The following is a 6,000-nucleotide window of genomic DNA, read 5'->3' on the forward strand; positions in this document are numbered from 1 at the left end:
AGTCTAAAGTAATATTTTTTTGCTTTTTAAACAAGGTAACATAATACATCCAAACACTTCTGGGGACACATCCCTTGTTATCAGATCTTGGACTTAGGGGGAGGAGATGTTCTTCTCCTTATAAATTTAAAAGATTAAAAAATTTTACTTTGCAATTAAACTGTATTATAAAATTATAACAGTATGTAACTGAGGAAGATCACTTGTCAGAAGTGGTTTGTCAATAATTAAAGAAGAAATCTATCTCCATATTTATATTCAAATATTATTTCTGGTGCCAAGTAGTTTTTTAAGCTGGGTCACTCACCTTAATCAACAATCTTGGCTCCAGACATTTTGATCATTCCAAAACTCCAGATCTACCTCCAGTGATTAATGTTTGGTACCATTAGGAATATTTAGAGGATAGGTGGTAAGCTGTGAAGGCCATCTCCCTAATGGAGTTCCAATGCTGCGTTGAGACAGCCTCGCAGACTAAGTGTGTGGTCCTAGGTTGATGGCTTTAAATGAAAAAGCACACATTTGGGCTTTATACTCTGGTATATTTATTTAAAAATCAGTTGCTTTACTGTGGAGTCATAACTTGTGTACCATTTGACTTAGAAATGCATCTCCTCCAGATTCTTTGAGTGCTCAGAAAGCTGCCATGGTTTAAAGCACATAGGATCACTTAGCCCTAAAATTTCTGGCATCAGAGAGGGATGGTCTCAATAAGAGTAGTTGAAGTTGAACCACTTGCCAACATGAACTAAATTATCTGTTGCCAATCACTACCTTTAGAAAAGGGTCCCCACTCACACATTTCCTCCTATTGTGTATATGTAAATGATATTTTACATAATGACACAGCAGCCCTTGTTTGCCAGTTGTTTATAAAGGGTTTCTGAGTATTTTTATGTAAATTTTGCTTTATGCTTGTGTTAGTAAGTTTTTGATTGCAAGTGGTAGAACTCCAGCTGGTTTGAGAAAGAGGGAAATGTTTTGGAAGGTTATAGGTTTATCTTACATGACCTAAATTCAGTTGGGGAGCTATGTGGCTAGACCTTAGGGACAACAGCATCTAGACATTCAAATACCCTCAGCGCTCCTGCTCTCTCCAACTCTCAAACGTGTTTCTTTCTGACTGTTGGTTTCGCCCTCCACTGCTGTTGAGCAGTGTCTTCCATGTGGCTGAGAACACATGGCTGATGCCAAGTCTTGTATCTCAAAGCTCCTGCCATTAGATTTATCAACTGTCACTTCTCAGTTTTAGTTCAGTCAAGACCACAGACAGGCACACCTCTAGATCCATCAGTTCAGTTCAGTTCAGTCGCTCAGTCGTATCCAACTCTTTACGACCCCATGAATCACAGCACGCCAGGCCTCCCTGTCCATCACCAACTCCTGGAGTTCACTCAAACTCATGTCCTTCGAGTCGGTGATGCCATCCAGCCATCTCATCCTCTGTCATCCCCTTCTCCTCTTGCCCCCAATCCCTCCCAGCATCAGGGTCTTTTCCAATGAGTCAACTCTTTGCATGAGGTGGCCAAAGTATTGGAGTTTCAGCCTCAGCATCAGTCCTTCCAATGAACACCCAGGACTGATCTCCTTTAGGATGGACTGGTTGGATCTCCTTGCAGTCCAAGGGACTCTCAAGAGTCTTCTCCAAAACCACAGTTCAAAAGCATCAATTCTTCCGCACTCAGCTTTCTTCACAGTCCAACTCTGTGAAAAACCATAGCCTTGACTAGACGGAACTTTGTTGGCAAAGTAATATCTCTGCTTTTCAATATGCTGTCTAGGTTGGTTATAACTTTCCTTCCAAGGAGTAAGTGTCTTAATTTCATGGCTGCAGTCACTATCTGCAGTGATTTTGGAGCCCCCCAAAAATAAAGTCTGACACTGTTTCCCCATCTATTTCCCATGTAGTGATGGGACCAGAGGCCATGATCTTAGTTTTCTGAATGTTGCCTCAGTGGTGACCAAACGTCTCATGTAAGAACATGGCAGTCCCCACTAGGTAGCGGTGGGGAGAGAAGCTCTCAAGACAAGGGAAGAAAATATGATAGCAGTCCATCACAATTTCCAGCCAGAAATAGAAGAGCCCTAAGGACAGAGGTGGTAGTATGTTGAGTAGAATGTCTTAAGGGCTCAATGCATGTTCAAGGATGGCTGCTTTCCAGATAACTTTTAGGGCTTGAAAAATACAGCTGTTCAAACTGTAGAATTGGTTAGAGCAAATCTCCCACATTTCCTTGACCTCACCACATAGGTTATCTGTGGTGACACTGCAGTTAAGCATGTGGGCTCTGGAGCCAGACATCCTGAGTTGGAATCCTCCCTTCTGGCTCTGTGCCCATGGGCAAGTTACTTATCCCCTGTCTCAATTTCCTCATCTGTTAAATGGAATTAGGACCTTCATCAGAGGCATATCTAAAAATTCAATGAGGTTTTAATACCTGTACCTGACAAATGTAATGAGTTAGATGTTGTTACTCTTCTCACAGTTACATAATTAGAAACAGAAACTACAGGAAAAAACGTCTGTGTGTCTGGATATGCTGTTCTTTCTGCTGGGATGGCCTTTTTCCTGCTCTCCTGACATGCCAATCTCTAACAAAGCCAGAGCTTCAGCTTCTTTCTTCTGGTTGCTCAAAGCATATTAAAGGCAGAAAACACAGACACACTGCTGTGGGCTGTGGGGTTGCTGATGCTGCTCTTCCTGTGTCCCGGGGGGATCTTTGAGAGTATGTACTGTGTTTGTTTCATTTACATATTTTAGAGGTTAGCAGATGACAGAAGACAAGTTTTTGGTAGGATGACTAAAAACATGCACATTTCAATTTTCTCTCATTGGCATTGCCTCTGCCATTCTACTTGGCATTTCTTCCTTCAATTCTTGTTTTGTTGAAATCCTATCAACCCTTCAAATTGCAGTTCAAATGCTGTATTTAGAATCAGGCATTCTCTGAACAGGCCAAGTCTCTGCAATCTCTTAATACACCTTCCTCCCCAGTCACTTAGCACTTTTGTGTATCCAACATGTTGGTTTGCCTGAAAACAAAGAAGACTTAGAAGTTTTAATCTTATAGTTGCCTAAGAAAATTATTTAGTCAAACAAATGTAAGTTTTTGCTTATGTATAGACCATATGTAATCAGTTCTGACTTTAAAAATATCAGTTTAATATATTTTTAAATATAGCTCTGTGTCTAGTAACCAGGAAAGAGTCCTTTTATTTCCTGAATTCTTATACTTAATTTTAAAACATTCGTTTGCATTATTGGCAAAATTGAGCCTATTAAACTATTAATTTTATTATAAGATGAACTGGAAATTCTGATTTCATGATTCTATTAGATTTTAACTTAAATTGTTAAGGATAGAGAATCCAAATGGTCTTAAGAAGCCAAAAGAAAATTTGAAAATAGAAAGAAATATGTGGAATTCATGCTATTTCCTAGTAGGTATCAGTGATAAGATTAAAAAGCAGTGAAGCTTTAATGGATAAAGACCAGTTACCTATTTTGGAACTGAGGACAGCTGATGTCCTAGGTACTTTCATTGTGAGTGTGTGTGTGTGTGTGTGTGCACTCAGTCGCTTCAGTCATGTCTGACTCTGCGACCCCGTGGACCATAGCCCACCAGGCTCCACTGTCCATGGGATTTTCTGGGCAAGAATACTGCAGTGGGCTGCTGTTTCCTCCTCCGGAGGATCTTCCCGACCCAGGGATCAAACCTGAACGTCCTGCATTGCAGGCAGATTCTTCACCGCTTGAGCCATCAAGGAAGGCCCTTCATTGTGAATAATCATAGACAAAAGTATTCACAATATCAAGTTGCATAAAAGTGCTTGTTTTCCTGTACACTTTTTATGATTCAGGTGGTCATTTTTTTTCCAGCAGGAGGTGCCATATGAGATGGATGTGGGTACAACTTGGAATTGTTTCTAGTTTCAGCTTGAGTCCCCTGTCCATGAACACAGAGGACATAATACCTATGTGGAGAGGATCTGAAGGCATGAGATCTGGAAGTGCACGTCTGGGAGCCCCAGTGTTCATTGTTGGCAAACCTTTATTTTTCCACCCCACAAACAGTAAGTATTCATTCATGGAATATTTTATCTAGGTATTCATTAGTATTTAAAAAGAATGTGTTTTTAATACTTTAATGGTTACATCAAAACAGGAAAAAAGAACAAAAAAAAAAAAGTAGGGGAAGATTTTTCCTAGGCACTGCTGAAATTTTCCAGGATGATTAACTTAAAAAAACAAAACACAATACTTTAAGCCACTATTCCTATTGGCTGGCTTCTAAATAGGTCACCATGGCTCTGTCTTCAAAAGTGCAACAGAACAAGCTGAAACATTTTAAAAATGCACGCATGCTGTGTCAAATAACTTGCTAGACTGGTCTTTTTTCCCTGGTGACCTGATGGATTTCTAGAGATGATCCTTTCCTCTGATTACATCTCCTCTGTCTCAAGACTGTCTCAGCCTCTGTCTCAAGACTGTATCATCTGTTTTTCTCTTCCCAGTTTCCCCCTTCACTCTCCTGTCCCCTCCAGCATCTCTTCTTCACTAGCACTTTTCTATTCAGCCCAGAAACTCAGGCTTTTGACATACCCAAAGAATCTTTCCTGCATCCTGCCTCTCTGACACTTACCTCATTCCCTCCTCTTCCCAGCCAAGTATCTGAAAAAGAAAATTTTATTCCTGATGCCTCCCCCTCCACTTTAACTCTAGAGTCTGGCTTCCACCTTGAGAATTTACTGCAAGTACCCTTGCAAAGTCACAGGTGTTCAGTTAATGCCCCGCTCAACGTCCTTCTCCGCTGCCTGCTGCTGTAGCGCTGTTGACCCTGGGCACTCCAGCTGGTCCACCAGCAAGGTCACTCGCTCAGCATCATTGCTAGTTCTGGCTCCTTTTCCAGTCTTCTTCATTGGTTGTCCTTCTTCCACTCACCCCACCATTAGTGGCTGACATTGCTTTTGGTCCTCCTCTTGCTTTTTTATGCTTTTTACTGGTGAACTCAGTCATCCCCATATTGTTAGCTATAGCATATACCCACATTCCAATAACCCCAAATTTTGTATTTCCAGAACTAAGATGGTCATAAATGATGTCTGATCCCATAACTTTTTATACAGAGTAGAGGTAACTTTTTAAAAGTTAGTGAGAAAGAGAAACAGTTGGGAAATAAAATGGAGTGAGGAATGAGGTACTTATTACAAATACCTAAATACTTGCTAGAGGCAATATTTAAATAGTGTTTCCAATTTGACTCTGATCTTTCTTGCAGCTGGTGAGAAGAGAAAAAAAATCCGATAAGCTATGTAATTCATGATATCTATAGGAAAAAACAAAACCAGTTTCCCCACACACCTATTCCTTGTGCTAACACTGGAAAGATGTCTCAGGAAGAGGATCTTGGATAATACACTGACTGATATCTTTATACCTTTATCATAAATGAATATTCATTTTTCTTTTAAAAATGCATTTTTTAAATGCATTTAAAAATGCATTTGCAGGATGGAGTGTGATATGATTATCCAGTTTGAGCATCATTTATGGTACTGTTGTGAACCGGTCAGACTTTGATTTGGATCCACTGTAATTTGTGCTTTTCTTCCTGGACCTCCAGTGGGTTTTCCTAAAGTAGAGTAAATAGAGGCCGTTTCTGTACATTGCACAAAGACGATCAGGAGCAGAATTTGCTAACTTTAAAATGTGCAATGGATAGGATAACTTCATATATTAAATAATGCGTACAGGCTGGCTACCTAATTTAGGTGGAATGACTCATGCTTCTTGCCTTAGGAACAGTAGATGATAAAGAAAAGGAGTGGTTGAGTGCAGGGAGAAAGCAATATGGATGTACACTCTCGTTTTCCTTAAACAGCATGATGGACTATGTCCCTAAAATATCTGTCCTCAGCACAGGTGGGACACTATACCTTCCTGCTGGACACCAGCAGGGTTCTTCTGCTCTCCATGTCACTGCTCACTCTTGTCTCCTG

At 40.4% G+C, this 6,000-nt stretch overlaps 1 protein-coding gene across 1 annotated transcript in view; it reads left to right on the top strand.

Annotated features, from left to right (window-relative positions):
- The window catches only part of LNPK (lunapark, ER junction formation factor), a 169,203-nt gene that overhangs the window by 115,143 nt on the left and 48,060 nt on the right, over positions 1 to 6,000 (top strand). The window contains exon 14 of the mRNA XM_055572159.1: positions 3,881 to 4,074. The gene's annotated coding sequence lies outside the window, so the exon portion shown is untranslated. The remainder of the gene's footprint in view (positions 1 to 3,880; positions 4,075 to 6,000) is intronic.

The sequence above is a fragment of the Bubalus kerabau genome, chromosome 3 (assembly GCF_029407905.1).
Source record: "Bubalus kerabau isolate K-KA32 ecotype Philippines breed swamp buffalo chromosome 3, PCC_UOA_SB_1v2, whole genome shotgun sequence".
Lineage (NCBI taxonomy): Eukaryota > Metazoa > Chordata > Mammalia > Artiodactyla > Bovidae > Bubalus > Bubalus kerabau.